The sequence below is a fragment of the Pteronotus mesoamericanus genome, unplaced genomic scaffold (genome assembly GCF_021234165.1).
Source record: "Pteronotus mesoamericanus isolate MK-2021 breed Mesoamerican mustached bat unplaced genomic scaffold, CSHL_Meso_final scaffold_31, whole genome shotgun sequence".
Classification (NCBI taxonomy): domain Eukaryota; kingdom Metazoa; phylum Chordata; class Mammalia; order Chiroptera; family Mormoopidae; genus Pteronotus; species Pteronotus mesoamericanus.
Genome location: NW_026555312.1, coordinates 9,678,782 through 9,698,903, shown reverse-complemented (window position 1 = coordinate 9,698,903; position 20,122 = coordinate 9,678,782).

The following is a 20,122-nucleotide window of genomic DNA, read 5'->3' as shown; positions in this document are numbered from 1 at the left end:
CCAATCTCCCTTGCCCAACTCATCCCTTGCCAGTCATTTTCAGCTCCTCTGAGATTTTGATTATTTTGGGGGCCATCCTTGGTCCACTGATGATTCCATGCTTTTGCACATACTATCTGCCGTGTAGGTACCCTTCCCTCTTGTCAATGTAGTCCTTAGTCATCCTTCAAAACTCTTCTCCCACATCTGCCCCCCAAGAAGGCCTTCCTGATTCCTTGTCAGGCAAAGTGAGTCATCTTATCTTTTGTTTTCATGACTCTGTTCATACTCCTGTGACAATATTTCCTATGAGGACTTCTCTGCCAGTGGAATTCGATATCCTATAGGGCTGGAATTATGTTTCATTTATTTTTATCTCTTTCAGGCCTGCCTGTTTTAGTAGTTCAGTAAGGTTTTATTGAATAAATTAATAAAGTTACACAAAATTGAATCTGTGTCAGGTAACCTGGGATGTGGGTGTGTTCTTAAGGGACAGGAAGGCTATTGGAAAAAACACTCTTCCTTGTGTGTAATGTTTAACAGGGTTGGAGTGAGATGGTGAGTATGAAGGAAATAACCAGAATATTTAAACATGTTTAAAATGAATATATTACATGACATTTATACATATAAAGAAATTCACAATAGAGATGTGGTATTTGTTGATTTGGAATTATTTCTGGAGGCTTCATGGAGGAGGTCAATTTGGGACACGCGCTTAAGAGATGGGAAGGAAGGGTCTCTAGTTGATTGGAAAATGGCCTAGAAAGCCTTTTGCATTGAGGAAAAAAGAGCATGAATCCTAAAGTGTGGCTAAGCCAAGTGCCTGGCACCTGGCAGGCCCTCTGTAAATGCGTGATGTTGTTAGAATGTCTGGTGTGCCCCCCTTGAGTGCCTCATCTACTCCACTGTTCAGCTAATTGAGAGCGAACCCTAGGGGTCAACTGAGAGATGGAGTTATCAGCTTCATTACCTGAAACATGCCTTTCTGGAAAGCTATGGACAATGTGACATCCATACCCTTAACCAAGGCCTCAAACCTAAACCCGGTTTAGGAAGCTGGAATTCCTGTTCCCCAAGTCTCACAGGTGGAGGCTGGTTCCCACCCCTTGGAGAGCTGGGCCTGCAGCGAAGATGCTCAGCCAGTGTGGAAAGTCACAGTCACCTAACGAACCCATCAGTGGCACACTGGAGTGAGCCAGAGAGTGGAGGAAAGAGCTATGGGCTCCCGAGGCTGCTTCTGGAAGCCAGACCCTTTGCCCTGCATCAGAGTGAGGACCACAGGGACCCAGATCCTCACTAGTCAGCGGGAGGACCTGGGGGAGAGAGGGGAGAGGGGAGAGGCTGCTTCCTTCTCCCTCCAGAACCCAAGTGACCTTGCCCACTAGTGCCCTAGTCTTTCTGGTCAAATAAATGACTCTTATTTTTGGAGGGTGAGCAGGGTATGGAAAGAGGAGCCACCAGTGTTTGCCCCTACATGGTTGTCTCCTTAAAAATAGGGTTAATTCCTCTCTTCTCTGCTGAAATGGACCAAAAAGTGGAGTTTGAATACTAATTTCTTCGAAGACAAGCAGATCAGGAGATACTTTTGGGTTCAGCAGGGCTGTTCTTCAGGTGTCAAAGGCGGGTGCAGAGAGATGAAGAGACGGGCTGTGTGTGGGTGTGGGAGCTGAGGGCGCATGGGCTATGCAGAGGCCGACTTTCAGGTATGTAGCTCTGGGGCACCCGTCCTGTGGAAAGGCTGCCATGTGGCTGTGTTGGAGGGGTAGTCATCCTTAAAGGGGTTAGAAGAGAAGACTTTGGAAGATGATGCAGGACCCATGGGATGGAATGAGTCTGTCATCTGTCAAGACCAATTGCATCAAGTCTAAAAGTAGCCTGCAGTGTTTGGGCCAATTCCCCTCCTTGTCTGTATTTGTGAAGGATTTGGTAACCCCATATAACCTCCAATATTAGCAGAATCATAATATATGAGTCAAAAAGTACTGGATGACCAACTATTCCAGCCCTCTTATTTTACAAACGAAAAGACAGAGGCCAAGAGGGATTCTCTGTCAGCCTCACAGTTTGATTACACTCCGAAAACATCCTAACTCTCCGCAATTGTTCTGTGGTGACACTCAAAAGACTATCCTTGTCATTTTCAAAAGGTGTCAGGTTTCGGATGTGGGGCACAAACCTATGATTTACAAGCATGCCTCTTCATGTTACAGTTTATTAAGGATTCATCATTGGCTACTACAGTTTAAGGTCACCGTGGTGTGAAAGAAGTGTTAAACTATACAGTTAATGGCAGTAGGTATTGCTAAGTTGGCTATCTGTGAGCAGCTTTATGAACCATAAAAGCCAACATCTTTATTTCATTACCCTTAAAGTCTGTTTATGTAAAAGATAAGGGAAGGCCCAGCGGAGGGTACTCATTAAGAATTAGTGGGAGGGTCAAGCAGGAAGGAATAACAGGAAATCTGGTCATAACATAAATGACTAGATTGTTGAGACAGGCAGCTTATGAACAGAGAACTGAGAACTTTGTTTATTTTTTCTAGAACTCAATTGTCACACTAATATGGGACAAGGCTTAATATGGAGGACACAATCAAGAAAGGCCTTTGTGGCTGGCATTTCATTCTTCCTTAACCCCGTGTGGTTTAACAAACAGCTTTCCATCCCAGATGGCATACCACAGATTGGCACTATCAACACCCAAACAAAATTGGAAAACAGGCTGGTTCCTACGCCAGACATATTTCCAGGGTCTTCTTTGTAATCCCTCAGTGTTTTCAGTCTTGCTCCCTGCCACGACCTGAATGTGTCTCCCAAGAGTCATAGATTGAATCCCAGCCCCCAAAGGTGATGATATTTGGAAGTGAGGTTTTTGGGAGATAATTGGGTCATGAGGACAGAGCCTTCATGAATGAGATTAGTGTTATTTTTTCCAGTTTTATTGAGGTATAATTGATATGAAACGTTATGTAACTTTAGGGTAGACAATGTGATGATTTGATACATATGTGTATGGGGAAGTATTTACCACAATGAAGTTAGTTAATGAATCCTTCACCTCATGTAATTGTCATTTTGTTGTTGTTATGGTGAGAACATGAAAGCTTTAATCTCGTAGTAACTTTCAAGTGTACATTACTATATTGTTCACTATAGTCACCATGCTGTCCATTAGCTCTGGAACTTACTCAGCTAAAAGTTTGTACCCTTTGCCCAGTATCTATCTCCCCATTTCACTTAGCCCTCAGCCCCTGGCAACCACTGTTCTATCTACTCTTTGTTTCTATGAATGTGATGCTTTTAGATTGTACATGTGAGATTCATACACTGTCTTTTTCTGTCTGACTTATTTCACTCAGCATAATGCCCTTGAGGTCCATTCACATCTCAAATGGCAGAATTTTCTTCTTTTCATGGCTGAATAATACTCTATCGTGTGTGTGTGTGTGTGTGTATCACGTCTTCTTTATCCAGTCATCCTTTGATGGATACTCAGGTTGTTTCCATGTCTTGGAAATGCTGCAGTGAACATGGAGGTGCAGATATCTCTTCTAGATAGTGATTTCATCTCCTTTGGGTAAATACCTAAAATGGAGATTGCTGGATCACATGGTAGTTCTATTTTTTATTTTATGAAGAAATACCATACTGTTTCCCATAGTAGGTGTACCAATCTGCAGTCCCACCAGCAGTGTACAAGGGTTCCTTTTTCTTCACATCCTTCCCAGCATTTGTTATCTCTAGTTTGTTTGGTTTTTGTTAAAAATAGCTGTCATTCTAACAGGTGTGAGGTGATATCTTATTGTGGTTTTGATTTACCATTCCCTGATTAATGATGTTAAACACCATATTATGTACCTCTTTGCCATTTGAATGTATTCTATGGAAAAATACCTATTCAAGTCTTCTGCCCATTTTTAATTGGATTGGTTATTTGCTTATAAGTTGTATGAGTTCCTTGTATAGTTTAGATATTAACCCTTTATCAGATCTATGGTTTTCAAAAAATTTCTCCCATTTAGAAGATTGTCTTTTCATTTGTTTCATTTATTTATTGTTGCTTTTGTTGCCATTGCTTTAGGTATCATATCCTAAAATACATTGCCAAGATTAATATCAAAGTGCTTTTTCTGTGTGTTTTCTTCTAGTTTTGTGGTTTCAGGTCCTATGTTCAAGCCCATAATCTATTTTGGGTAAATTTCTGTGACTGGTATAAGATAGGAGTCCAGTCTCATTCTTTTGCATGGGCGTATCTAGTTTTCCTACAACCATTTATTGACAAGACTGTGCTTTTCTCATTGTGTATTCATGGCTCTCTAGTGTAATATTAGTTGATCATATAAGAATGGGTTTATATTTGAGCTCTCAATTCTGTTCCATTGGTCTATGTGTCTTTTTTTATGCCAATATCATTCTGTTGTGATTACTATAGCACTGTAATATCTTTTGAAATAAAGAATTGTGATGCCTCCATCTTTGTTCTTTTTCAAGATTGCTTAGGCTATTTGGTGTCTTTTGTGATTCCACACAAATTTTAGGATTGTTTTTCCTATTTGTGGAAAATGTCATTGGAATTTTAATAAGGATTGTGTTAAATCTATAGATAATTTTGAGTAGTGTGGACATTTTAGTAGTATTAATTTTTATGATGCACAAATATGGCATAGTTTTCCACTTATTTGTGTCTTCTTTAATTTCTTTTATCAATGTTTTATAGTATTAAGTATATGGATTTTTCACTTACTTTGTTGAATTTATTCCTAAGTATTTTATTGTTTCTGATGCAATTGTAAATAAGAATGTTTTCTTCATTTCTTTTTCAGAGAGTTCTTTGTTAATGTATAGAAATGCAAATGATTTTTTTATGTTGCTTTTGTATCCCAGAACTTTACTGGTCTCCTTTATTAGGTCTAACAGTCCTTTGATGGAGTCTATAGAATTTTCCACATAGAAGTGATATTATTAGCAGAGACAATTCACTTCTTTCTTTTTCATTTGGATGCCTTTCATTATGTTTTCTTGTCTAATCGCTAAGGCAGGACTTCCAGTACTATGTTGAATAAAAGTGTTGAGAGTAGGCAACCTTGTCTTGTTCCTGATATTAGAGGGAAAGCTTTTAACCTTTCACCATTGAATATGATGTTACCTATAGGTTTGTCACATATGGCCTTTATTGTGTTGAGGTATGTTACTTGTATTGCCAGTTTGTTGAGAGTTTTTATCATAAATGGACCTTGAATTTTGTTAAATGCTTTTTCTGTATCTATTGAAAAGATCATATGATTTTTATCTTTTATTCTATTAATGTGTTGTATCACATTTATTGGTTTGCATATGTTGAACCATCCTTGCATTCCAAGGATAAATCCCACTTGATCATGGTATATGATCCTTTTAATGTGGTGCTGAATATGGTTTGCCAGTATTTTGCTGAGAATTTTATATCTATATTCACCAGGGATACTGGTCTGTTATTTGCTTTTCTTGTAGTGCCCTCATCTAACTATGGTATCAGGTAATGCTGACCTTATACAATAGGTTTGGTAATGTTTCCCTCTTCACTTTTTTGGGATGGTTTGAGAAAAATTGGCATTAATTCTTTTAAAAATATTTGGTAGAATTCACGTGTGAAGCCATCTGTTCTGAGCTTTTCTGTTTTGAGGCATTTCTGATTACTTATTCCTTACTTGTTATTGGCCTGTTCAGATTTTCTTTTTCTTGATGAGTCATATTTGGTAGATTGTATGTTTTTAGAAATTTGTCCATTTCTTTAGGTTGTCCAATTTTTGGCATATAATTGTTCAATGTAGTCTCTGATTTCATTTATATTCTGTACTATCAGTTGTAATATCTCCTATTTCATTTATAATTTTTATTTATTTAATTTGTTCTCTTGTTAAGTATAACAAAAGTATTACCAATTTTATCTTTTCTAAAAATTCTTATTTTTATCTTTTCTGTTTTTAATGTAGTTTATTTCATTTATTTCTGCTCTGATCTTTGTTATTTTCCCCCTTCCATTATCTTTATGCTTAGTTTGTTGCTGTTTTCCTACTTCCTTCGGGTGTAAAATTAGTTTTTTTGTGTCTTTGAAATCTTTTTCTTTTTTTAATGTAGGCATTTATCACTATACACTTTGCTCAGCACTGCTTTTCACTGCATCCTTTAAGTTTTGGTACATTGTGTTTCCATTGTTGTTTGTTTCAAGAAATTTTCCATTTCAATTTTAATTTAATCATGACCAGGAGTGGTTCAGGGGTGTGTTGTTTAATTTCCACATATGGTTTTAATTTTTCAGTTTCCTTTCTGTTATTTATTTCTAGTTTCATACCATTGCAGTAGGAAAAACTACTTGGTATGATTTCAATCTTTTAAAACGTCCTGAGACAGAGGACTGTCAGTCAAGATGGTAGCATAGGCAGATATGGCTCGCCTCTTTGTACAACCACATCAGAATTACAACTAAAATATAGAACAGTCATCATGCAGGAACATCAGAAATTGAGCTGAATGAAAGTCTGACAACTATGGAGTTAAAGAAACCGCATCCATCCAGAGTGGTAGGAGGGGCACAGAGTGGAATGGGCTGATCCCACATCCACGTGGATAAAAACTCATGAGGGCTATCTTGGGAGCAAGGAGCCCCAGCCCCACACCAGGCCACCCAGCCCAGGATTCCAGTGCCATGAAGATAAGCCCCCACAACTTTTGGCTGCAAAAACCATCAGACATTGAGTCAGGGAAGAAACTTCAGACCCCCAATCAGTTCCTCTTACAGAACCCACAGGCAGCTTCACCTACTCAAACTCATTCTCTCTGAGCTCCTGCACTGGGGTAGCAGCTTCAAAGGCACCAGTGGTATATAGAGAGAAACTGAAGTGTCTGGCATCACGGTGAACAGAGACCATTGATCCTTTTCTAAACCATCCCTCCACAGAACCAGTAAGGTGGTGCCATATCTGAAACTTCATCAATCTGACTAACACTGTTTGACTCACCTTGGAGATCCCCAGAGACAGTGCCCCACCCAACTTATGGGCCCACCCAAGCGGCATTTCCATATGAATGGCTTGCCTTGACTCATGCTTCACAAATTCCAAAATCCTCTCAAACAAGAAACAGCTGGCCTCAGAGAGCCCCAGGATGGACACTAGCAGCAGCCAGCCTAGATTCACAGGTGGGCTTTATCTGGGAACCTCCAAGCCCAGCACAAGTAGCAGCCATCTCAGACTGTAGCTCAGGAAGGGTGTGCTGGGCAAAACACAGGTGGAGGCTGACCTTGGCCTGCACCACCTGGGAAACCCCAGGACCAGCACATCCAGTGCATAACTACAGGCCACATTGGAGCAATACCACCCTGCCCCTGCACAGCTGATCCTCCATGGAAGGCAGAGGTTGGTGGTCAGTGGCCACAGCCAGTCCTTGCAGAAGACTGGCCTCAGGAATCCTTCCCATTGATCTGCCAACAGCAACCAAGGCTCAAGTACAAGAGAAGGCTAACCTTGAATACCCAGCTTGGATGATAGGGGAGGCTGTGCCACTGGACCCTACAGGACACCTACTACAGTAGGCCACACTACCAAGACACGCAGTCAAAGCAGCTGTACATAATACAAAGAAACAAATACAGAGAGGCTGCCAAAACGAGGAGACAAAGGAACATGGCCCAAATGAAAGAACAAATCAAAACTCCAGAAAGAGAGCTAAATGAAATGGATATAAGCAATCTATCAGATGCAGAGTTCAAAATACTTGTTATAAAAATGCTCACAGAACTTAGTGAGAACCTCAGCAGCATAAAAAAGATGCAGTCAGAAATGAAAGATATACTAATTGAAATAAAGAAAAATCTACAAGGAAACAACAGTGGAGTAGGTGAAATCAAGAATCAAATCAATGGTTTGGAACATAAGGAAGGAAAAAAATAACCACACAGAACAAGAAGAAGAAAAGAGAATCCAAAAAAATGAGAATAGTATAAAAAGCCTCTGGAACAACTACAACATATCCAACATTCGCCTCATAGAGGTCACCAGAAGAAGAAGCGAAAGAACAAAAAATTGGAAATCTGTCTGAAAAAATAGTGAAAGAAAATTTCCCTAATTTGATTAAGGAAATAGCCATGCAAATCCAGGAAGCTCAGAGAGTCCCAATTATGATGGATACAAAGAGGCTCACTCTAAGAGACATCATAATTAAATTGTCAAAGGCTAAAGGTAAAGAGAGACTTTGAAAAGCAGCAAGAGAAAAGAAGTTAGTTACCAGATAGTTGCCAGATGGGACAGGGGAGGGAGAGAATGGGTGAAGAGATAAGGGGATTAAGAAATACAAATAGGTAGTTACAGAATAACCATGGGGATTGGTTAAGTACAGTATAGGAAATGGAATAGCCAAAGAACTACAGCCTTGACCTATGGATGTGAACAATGGTGGGGGGATTGCCTGAGGAAGTACAGTATGCTAGGTGGAGGCGGGCAAAAGAGGAAAATTCAAGACAACTGTAATAGCATAATAAAATATAATGAAAAAAGAAATTAAGGTGGAAAAATAAAAAATTAAAAATAAATAAAACTTTCTGATCCTGATTTGTGGCCTAACATATGGCTCTAAACTGGAGAATGTTCTGTGTACACTTGAGAGTTATATTCTGCTTGCTGTTGGATAGAATGTTCTGTATATATCTGTTACATCCATTTGGTGGAAATTATAGTTCAAGTCCAAATGTTTATTGATTTTTTTTCTGGATAATCCATCCATTGTTGAAGGTGGGGTATTGAGTTTTCCTATTATTGTTGTAATGTTGCCTCTTACTCCCTTCATATCTGTTTGTTTTTGCTTAATATATTAGGTGCTCCTATGTTGGGCATATATATATTTACAAGTTTTCTATTGTCTTGATGGACTGACCCCTTCATCATTTTATAATGCCCTCTTTGTCCCTTATACCAGTTTTACTTAAAGACTATTTTATTTGATATAACTATAACTATCTCTGCTCTTCTGAATTTCCATTTGCATAGAATATCGGGGGGGGGGTGGTTTGTCTCCTTACTTGTAGCCTACATGTGTCCTTGAAAAAGTAAGTCTTTTGTAGACAGCATTTAATTGGGTTTTGTTTTTTTTTAAGCAGTTTTTCCTTTTGTGCCTTTGATTAGAGAACTTAGTACATTTTCATTAAAGTAATTATGATAGATGAGGACTTACTATTGCCATCTCTTTAATTGTTTTCTGGCTGTTTTATAGATTCTTTGTTTCTTCTTTTCTTGCTGTCGTGTGTGTGTGTGTGTGTGTGTGTGTGTGTGTGTTTGTGTTAAAGAGAGAGAGAGAGAGAGAGAGAATGGATGATATTCCATAGTGATATACCATGATTCCCTTCTTTATCTTGTGTCTTTATTTTACCTTAGGTTTTTGCTTTCTCGTTACACTACGGTGTATGTGAAACATAGATATAATAGCCTATTTTGAACTGATAACTTCATATGCAAAAACTGTAACATTATAGGAAATCAACAGCAGAGTAGAGAACCCAGAGGATCAAATCAGCAATTTGGAAAACATGGAAGCAGAAAGCACCCAATCAGAATAGAAAAAAGAAAGAAAAGAAATAAAATATGAGGATAGTGTAAAGAGCCTCTAGGACAAGGGTATCAACATTCACATCATGGGAGTGCCATAAAGAAAAGAAAGAGAGAGCAAGAAGTTGAAAGTCTATTTCAAAAAATAATGATAGAAAACTTCCCTAACCTGGTGAATGGAATAGGCATCCAAATCCAGGAAGTGCAGAAAGTCCAAAATAAGATGTATGCAAAGAGGCCAACACCAGGACACATTAAAATTAAAATGCCAAAAGTTGAGGACAAAAATGGAATCTTAATCTTAAAAGCAGCAAGAGAAAAGCAGTTAGTTACCTACAATGGAGATCCCATTAGGCTATCAGCTGATTTCTCAATAGAAACTTTGCAGGCCAGAAGGGATTAGCATGAAATATTCAACGTGATAGAAAGCAAGGACCTACAACTAAGATTACTCTACCCAGCAAAGCTGTCATTTAGAATCAAAGGACAGATAAAGACCTTCTCAGACAAGAAAAAGCTAGAGTTTATCACCACCAAACCAGTATTACAAGAAATGTTATAGGGTCTTATTTAAGAAGAAGAAGAAAAAGATAAAAATATATGAATAATAAAATAGCAATAAATATATATCTATTAACAATTACTTAAAACACAACTAGATTAAATGCTCAGAAGACATACAGTAACTAAATGGATAACAAAACAAGATCCTTACATATTCTGTCTACAGGAAACTCACTTCAGATGGGAAGACGTACGAACTTAAAATAAAGAGACAGGAAAAGATATTTCATGAAAATGGAAACAAACAAGAAAAGCTGGGGTAGTAATAATTATACCAGACAAAATAGACTTTAAAACAAAGGCTGTGACAAAGGACAAAGAAAGACCCAGCGGCTGTACTTCTTGGTATTTATCTGAAGAGACACAAAAGACTAAATCAAAAAGATATATACATCCATATGTTTATGGTAGCATTATTTACAATAGCCAAGATACAGAAGCAACCAAAGTATTCATCAATAGATGAATGGATAAAGAAGTGGTGTATATATACAATGAAATATGATTAATCCATAAGAGAGAATGAAATTTTGCCATCTGCAACAACGTGAATGGACCTAGAGGGTATTATGCTAAGTGAAATAAGTCAAGCAGAGAAGGAATGCCAGATGATTCACTTACATGTAGAATCTAAAAAACAAAATAAATGAGCAATCAGAACAGAAACAGACTCATAGATACAGAGAACATATTAACAGTTGATAGATAGGAGGAGTGTTGGGAGGATGGGTGAAGGGATTTAGAAATACAAGTTGATAGTTACAGAGAATATTAACAAGGTGTAGAGTCAGCATGGGGTATATAGTAACAACAATATATGGTGTCAGATGGGTACTGGATTTATTGGGGTGACCACTTTGTAAGTAATATAAATGTCTAATCACAGGGCGTTGTCAATCATCTTGTTATGTTGTATATTAAGAAATTATTGTGCCCTGCCCGGTCCTGACCCCCTGCTGCCTTGGGACCCCTACTAGGAATAGGTTCATTAAAATTGATTACTCAGGAGGGAGAGAAGATGGCGGAGGAGTGAATGGGAGTCACGCTGACCTCCGCCCAAGACCGAACTGGAATTGCGACTAAATAGTGGAGTAATCACCGGGAAAACAATGGAATGATAGTGGGAGAGGAGCCTTGGTGCTGCGGACAGTGGATTCGACTCACACATCCCAATGGGTGAGAAGTGAGGTGGAGGCTCGAGAGGGTGGGCTGGGTGCCCACAGGCACTAGCACCAGAGGGACATTGAAACGGCCAGTTAGCTTTCCCTGAGAAGAATGGGGTCTGAATCTTAAACAGGGACCTCTAAACTACAGCAGCTAAAACCAGGAAAATACAGACAAAACGCAACCCCGAAAAGCTCAGGGGCGCTCTCTGCCAGGGACAGGTGGCTGGGGATGCAAAGAGACATTTAAAGGGCCAACGCAAAAATTGCGGTGGCAGCCACCCTCCTTGATCTCTCGGCAGAGGCGGCAGCAGGGTGGGCTGGTGCCTGGGAAAAGACTGGTGAGGAAAACTTTGTGAAGAGAACTGAGACGGTGGCCGGTGGAGCCTGGGTGATAACGCACCTCCCACTCTGCAGCTACCATCTCGCTGAGGCATAAGGGAATCAATTAACCTGCCTTTTGTGCGCCCCGCACACAGCTTGTATGGTGTGAGCTGCGGGGCTGAGTGCAGACTGGCTGGGAGAGCCTTGAGGAGAGACTGGAGACGGAGGCCTTGGGGAAAGAACAGGAGGAGGAACCCGGGAGTCCCGACTCCCTCCCCGTTCTGTAGTTTCCATTGTGGGCTGGAAAGGCGCGACCCCAAAGAGGCAGAAGCAGGGCGCGCATGAACCAGACTGCCTGCAATTGAAATGCAGCCCACACAGGTGGTGGATCCCTGGCTGAAGGGGTCACAGAACTGCCCAGGGACCCCTGAGGAGAGACTAGAAACGGAGGCGTTGGGGAAAGAACGGGAGGAGGAACTGGGGAGTCCCGACTTCTTCTCCTTGCCGGAGTCTCCAATGCACAGGAAGAGGCCACACCCCCAAAGAGCCAAAAGCCGAAAAGCACACATAGACACCCCAAAATCACCCAGTGCAGGCGCGCACACTTGCGCCGAGTGACCGAGGAGGGTTGGCGAGCGTGTGTGTAACCCACGCAGGCTGGCAAATGCTTGCACTGGCCGGCAAGGCCTCCCACAGATTGGCACCAATACAGCCTGCGAGGGAGTGCACAGAGCAGCAAGGGCGGGCGTAAATTGACCTGCCCGCCCGCGATTGCTGAGCAGCCCACAAAATTAGTAGAGCTGCCCAGAATCCCTGGAGGAGAGACCAGAGACAGGATAAACTGGAGAGTCCTGGAGCTGACTTCCTCCCATTTCCGTAGTCCCCATTTGGCGAGGGCAAGCGACGCACCCAAAGAGCCAAAAGCGGGGAAAACACAATAGAAGTCCCTAAACTGACCAGTGCCGGGGAGCTCGCCGGCCAGGGGGGCCAGATGAGTACACGAGGTCACAAATAAGCCCCCTGGTCTGGGGCAAGCACATGCAATCCCAGAGAGGCAGGGGATCCTGCCGGCCGGGAGCACACTCAAGGAGCTGGAGTGAGAGTGCAGAGAGATCCCAAAAAATAGCCCGGCTCTGACTGAAGGGGTCACAGAGCTGCCCCAAGCAGGTGTCAGACAGTAGACTCCTGGAAGGCTCAAACAAACAACCCAAGGTCCTATAGGGTCAACAAATGACATCATCAGAGGCAGGCCCAGAAAGAAAAGGAAAGGACAAAAATACTTAACAGACTCTCACAAAAATGGGAAGAAAAAGAAGTTCCCCCCAAATGAGTGGAAAAGGGGACTCCCCACAGAGAGAGCTAAATGAAATAGAGGCAAAGGAACTATCAGATACTGAATTCAAAACAATGGTTCTAAGGAAGCTCAATGAGCTCAGCCAGCTCAAAGATAACTATGAGAAACTGCAGAGAAACTATCAGGATCTTACAGCAAACTATATCAGCCTGGAAAAGGACATAGAAACTATCAAGAAGACACAAGAGGATATGACGAATACCATTTCTGAATTGAAGAACACAGTAAAAGGAATCCAAAGCAGGCTGGATGAAACCGAGGATTGAATCAGTGAGAAGGAGGATAAAGTAGAAAGAAGCTCCCAGAAAGATCAAGAAATGGAAAAACGACTCAAAAAGAATGAAGAGGCATTTAGGGAAATGCAGGACAACCTGAAATGCAATAATATCCGTATAATAGGGATACCAGAAGGAGAAGAAGAGGAGCAAGGGATAGAGAACCTCCTCAAAAAAGTAATGATGGAAAATTTCCCTAATTTGAGGAAAGGCTCTCATGATCCAGGAGGCACAGAGGACCCCACTCAAGAGGGACTCAAGGAGGTCCACTCCAAGACACATCATCATTACAATGGCAAATGTCAAAGACAAAGAGAGAATCCTCAAGGCTGCAAGGGAGAAGGAGAAAGTAACATACAAGGGGGCCCCGATATGCCTAGGAGCTGACTTCTCAACAGAAACACTACAAGCCAGAAGGGAATGGCAACAAATATTCCAAGCCATGAAAAGCGGGCCTACAGCCAAGGCTGCTCTACCCAGCAAGGCTCTCCATTAAAATAGAAGGGGAAATACGGAGTTTCCCAGACAAGAGAAGACTAAAAGAATACATCTCTACCAAACCAGCACTCCAAGATATACTAAGGGGACTGGTTTAAGCAGATGAAGGAAAAGAATGAGAGAGAGAGGAACACAGGTACAAAGAGAAAAGACGAGTAAGTTTCTATCAGTAATATCTCTCAATGTGAATGGACTAAATGCCCCAATAACAAGACACAGGGTAGCTGAATGGATAAGAAAACATGACCCACACATATGCTGAGGTGAGACCCACCTCAGAGCAAGAGACCCACCTCAGAGCAAGAGACCTACACAGATTGAAAGTAAAGGGATGGAAAATAATATTCCAAGGAAATGGGCATGAGAAAAAGGCCGGGGTTGCCATACTTGTATCAGACAAAGTAGATTTCAAAGCAAAGGCCATAAAGAGAGACCCAGAGGGGCACTTTATCATACTTAAAGGAAGAATCTATCAAGAAGACATCAACATTGTAAACTTATATGCTCCCAATATAGGAGCCCCCAAGTTTATAAGGAAATTGTTGGACGACTTCAAAAAAGATATAGACAGCAACACATTGATAGTAGGGGATTTCAACACCCCACTGCCAAAAATGGACAGGTCTTCCAAACAAAACATTAATAAACATATTGTTGCGCTGAATGACACACTGAATCAAAGAGACTTAACTGACATATATAGAACCTTACATCCCAAAGATGAAAAATACACATTCTTTTCAAATAGTTATGGCAGTTTTTCAAAGATAGAACACATGATAGGACACAAAGCAAACCTCAGCAAATTCAGGAAAATTGAAATAATACCAAACTTTTTCTCGGACCACAAGGGCTTGAAACTGGAAATCATCCTCAAAGAGAAACTTCAAAAACTTGCAAACTCATGGAGACTGAACAGTAGACTATTAAACAATGAATGGGTCAATAATGAGATAAGAGAAGAAATCAAAAAATTTCTGGAAACAAGTGAAAATGAACAGACTACAGTCCAAAACCTATGGGACACAGCAAAGGCGGTCCTGAGAGGGAAGTTCATAGCAATACAGGCCTCCCTAAAAAAGATAGAAACATTTCACATAAAAGACCTAACACTACAACTTCAAGAACTGGAGAAACAACAACAAATAAATCCCAGAGCAAGTAGAAGGAAGGAAATAGTCAAGATTAGAGCAGAACTGAATGACATAGAGATGAAACAAACAATTCAAAGGATCAACCAATCCAGGAGCTGGTTCTTTGAAAAGATAAATAAAATCGACAAACCTTTAAGCAGCTTCATCAAGAAAAAAAGGGAGAGGACCCAAATTAATAATATCAGAAATGAAAGAGGAGAAATAACAACTGATACCACAGAAATACAAAGAATTGTCAGAAACTACTATGAACAATTATATGCCAAGAAATTTGAAAACCTTGATGAAATGGACAAATTTTTAGAAAAATATAATCTTCCTACACTGAAGGAGGAAGAAACAGAAAGCTTGAACAGACCGATAACAGCTGGGGAAATTGAAGCAGTCATCAAGAAACTCCCGGCACACAAAAGCCCAGGGCCGGACAGTTTCACAGGAGAATTTTACAAAACATTTAAGGAAGAGTTAACCCCTGTCCTTCTCAGACTATTCCAAAAAATCCAAGAGAAGGGAAGACTCCCAGACTCTTCTTATGAGGCCAGCATCACCCTGATCCCAAAACCAGATACAGACCCTACAAAGAAAGAAAACTACAGGCCAATTTTGCTGATGAACATAGATGCCAAAATCCTCAACAAAATATTGGCAAACCGCATCCAGTAATACATTCAAAAGATTATCCACCATGATCAAGTGGGATTCATCCCAGGGATGCAGGGATGGTTCAATATATGCAAGTCAATAAACATAATACATCACAAAAAGAAAAGAAAAGAAAACCCCCCACATGATCATCTCAATAGATGCAGAAAAAACATTCGATAAGGTACAGCACCCATTTATGATTAAAACACTCAGCAAAATGGGAATAAATGGGGCATTCCTCAACGTAATAAAGGCCATATATGAAAAACCTACAGCCAACATCATACTCAACAGGCAAAAACTGAAAGCTTTCCCACTAAGATCGGGAACAGTACAAGGATGTCTGCTTTCACCACTTCTTTTCAACATCATATTGGAAGTCCTAGCCACAGCGGTCAGACAAGAGAAAGAGATAAAAGGCATCCAAATAGGAAAGGAGGAAGTAAAGCTATCATTGTTTGCAGATGACATGATAGTGTACATAGAGAACCCTGTAGACTCTACCAAAAAACTCCTCAACCTAATAAGTAAATTTGGCAAAACATCAGGATACAAAGTCAACATTCAGAAATCAAAGGCATTTTTGTACACCAGCAATGCAATAGAAGAAGAAGAAATCAGAAAAAAAACCCACCATTCGATATAGCAAGAAGAAAAATAAAGTACCTAGGCATAAATTTAACCAAAGACGTAAAAGACTTGTATGCAGAAAACTATACAACACTGAAAAAAGAAATTAAGGAAGACACAAATAAATGGAAGCATATACCGTGCTCATGGATTGGAAGAATTAATATCATCAAAATGTCCATAGTACCCAAAGCAATTTATAGATTCAACGCAATCCCTATTAAGATACCAATGACGTATTTCACAGAAATAGAACAGACATTTCAAAACTTTATATGGAACCATAAACAACCCCGAATAGCCTCAGCAATTTTGATAAAGAAACACAAAGTAGGAGGGATCACAATACCAGACATCAAACTCTACTACAAAGCCACTATACTCAAAACAATCTGGTACGGGCACAAGAACAGACCCATAGTCTAGTGGAACAGAATAGAAAGCCCAGAAATAAGCCCAGGTCTATATGGGCAACTAATATTTGACAAAGGGGGCAGAAGCATAAAATGGAGCAATAATAGCCTCTTCAACAAATGGTGTTGGGAGAGCTGGACGGCTACATGCAAAAAATTGAAATTGGATCATCAGCTGACACCATACACAAAAATAAACTCAAGATGGATAAAAGACTTAAATATAAGTCGCAACAGCATAAAAGTCCTAGAGGAGAACATTGGCAGGAAACTCTCAGATATCCCACGCAGCAATTTTTTCACTGATATGTCTCCTAAAGCAAGGGACATAAAGGAAAGAATAAACAAGTGGGACCTCATCAAAATAAGAAGCTTCTGCACAGCTAAAGAAAACATCAGCAAAATGAAAAGGGACACAACCGTATGGGAAAATATATTCGCTAGTGATACATCAGATAGAGGTTTGATCTCCAAAGAACTCACTCGACTCCACTCCAAGAAGACAAACGATCCAATCAAAAAATAGGCAAAGGACCTGGGCAGACACTTTTCCAAGGAGGAGATACAGAGGGGCCAGAGGCATTTGAAAGGATGCTCAGCATCACTAGTCATCAGAGAAATGCAAATCAAAACCACCATGAGGTACCACCTCACACTGGTCAGAATGGCCATCATGAACAGATCAACAAACAACAGGTGCGCTGGCGAGGCTGTGGAGAAAAGGGAACACTATTCCACTGTTGTTGGTAATGCAGACTGGTGCAGCAACTGTGGAAAGCAGTGTGGAATTTCCTCAAAAAGCTGAAAATGGAACTGCCTTTTGATCCAGTGATTCCCTGGCTGGGACTATACCCTAAGAATCCCAAAACACCAATACAAAAGGACCTATGCACCCCAATGTTCATAGCAGCACAATTTACAATAGCCAAGTTTTGGAAGCAACCTAAATGCCCATCACTAGATGATTGGATCAAAAAGTAATGGAACATATACACAATAGAATACTATGCAGCAGAAAGAAAAAAAGAACTACTAAACTTTGTGACAGCATGGATGGAACTGGAGAGCATTATGCTAAGCGAAATAAGCCAGGGGCTGAAAGACAAATACCATATGATCTCACCTATAAGTGGAACCTAACCAACAATACAAAGATGCAAGGAAAATAAGACCAGCAACACTGAAAGGAAAAGAAATCAACAGAGACAAGAGGGAAGGAGGGCCGGGGAACGGGGACAAGGAAGGGAAGGGGAAAGTCAAGGAACATATAGCAAGGACTCATGGACAAAACCAAAGGGGAAGAGCTGAGGGAGGGAAGGAGGGAGGGGGCAAGGGAAAATGGTGGGGGGTTGGCAGAGACAAATGTATTTGAAAAAATAAATTAAAATAAAATTGAAAAAAATTATTGTGGCATAGCTATTTTTAATATTTTACCCTTTAATTTTTATATTAGATTTAAGTAATTAATGCATCTTCATATTATAGTTTTAGAGTATTCTGAATCTACTTATTTTATTTACCAGTATATTGTAAATTTTCATGTTTTTATGTTACTGGTTAGTACCATTTAGTTTCAGCTTGAGGGATTTTTTTCAGCATTTCTTGGTAAGGCAGGTCTAATGGTGATAATGCTCCATCAGCTTTTGTTTCTTAGGGAGAGTTCTTATCTTGCCTTCGTTCTGAAGGACAACATTGCTGGGTAAAGTATTATTGGTTGGCAGGCATTCTTTTTTTCATCCTGCATTTTGACTCTATCAGCCCACTCTTTTCTGGCCTACAAAAGTTTCTGCTGAGAAATCACTGATAACCCTATAAGGTTCTATTGCATGAGGGATTTCATTTCTCTTGTTGCTTTGAATTTTTTTTTTTAGATAATTTTATTATAATGTGTCTTATGCAGATTATTTTGGATTGAAGCTTTGGGGTCACCTATTAGCTTCATGAACGTGGGTATCAAGATCTCTCTCTTGGTTTGGGGTTGTCAGCCATTTTTTCTTTAAATAACTTTCCACCCCTTTTTCCCTATCCTCTCCTTTTGGGACTCCAGTGATATATAGATGTTCCTTTGAGTGCTATTGCCTAAGTCCCATAGACATTCTTTAGTGTTCTTCATTCTTTTCTCTTTTTGCTGCTTTAACTGGATAATTTCAAATGATCTTTTTTTATGCTTCCTGATTTTTTCTTCTAGTCAATACATTCTGCTCTTGAAGTTCTCTGTTGAATTCTTCAGTGCAGTCATTGTATTCTTCCACTCCAAACATTTGGTTTGTCTTTTTAAAATATGTTTTCCATCTCTTTGTTGAACTTCTCATTTTGTTTTTGTGTTGGTTTTCTAATTTTATTATATTGTTTAACATGTTCTTTTGTTGCTCTCTGAACATATTTAGAACATAGTTTTGAATTCTTCGTTGGGCAGTTCCTGTATCTCCATTTCTTTGGGGTTAGTTTTTAGATGTTTACTATGTTCTTTTGATGAAGTTATTTTTCTCTCATTCTTTGCCAAAATCCATGCCAGCCCCTAATCTTGAACTTCTTTCCTCCAGTACTCTGAGAAATAATTTTTACATTGTTTATAAGATACCATGTATGTGCTGTTTTGTTTTAGCAGCCTGAGCAGACTAAGACATTCCTATTATTCCTGTACATGCGCAGCACCCTAACGAACCTGATGCGATGTGGTTTGCACATGCACTTAAAGGGGAAATACAGGTTATTTATTTTACTGTTAAATTATTTGTTCTTCTTTAGAAGACTCTAACCTCAATAAGTAATTAGGGGAGGGGGAGGGTGTGATAGAAGAAAGGATAGGAAAATGGCTCCAATTCAGTCCAAACTAGTAATCTAGTAATACTGCTGTGACAGCTAACATGTATAGAGATTCAAATACATGCAAAATGCTATTCTGAGCATTTTATAAATGTCAACTCATTTAGTTATTATAACACAATGGTGTAGGTACCACTATTAACCCTTTATTACATATGAAGAAATTAGGGCTTATTTGGTGGGCCTGAGACAGGATAGTAAGAAGCTCAGAAAATTCCTTGGAAAGTGGGATAGGACAACTGAAAGAGGCAAATAACCAAACAAAATCGCCAAGCAATTTACAGACAGATATAGAAGTTTGCCTCCTTGGAGTCAGCATCTAGACCTTAGTTGTATTTCAGCTCCAGGCCCAGAAAAGCTGCAAAGACACATGGGCACTGCCAGAACCAGCTAGAATGACTAATAACCCCCTGGCCTGTCACTGACCAATCATTGGAGACAATGACCTTAAGAGAGCACACCTGGAAAACTGATGAATATTCTCCAGAATCACTGCCCTGAGACCTCCCTGCCTGCAAGAGAGAGAGTAAAGCTTTAAGGCAAAGGACCCAGTGCTTGTACGGGCTCTTCCTCTGAGGAGTAGCTGGCACCATTCCCTTTTCCTCCTTCTTGTCCCTTTTCCTCCCCCACAGGCACACATCTCCTAAACTCTAACGGACCTCGAGACTTGCAATCAGGGTAGGAATGGGTAGCAGCAGCTCATCTCAGGCTATTCTGTG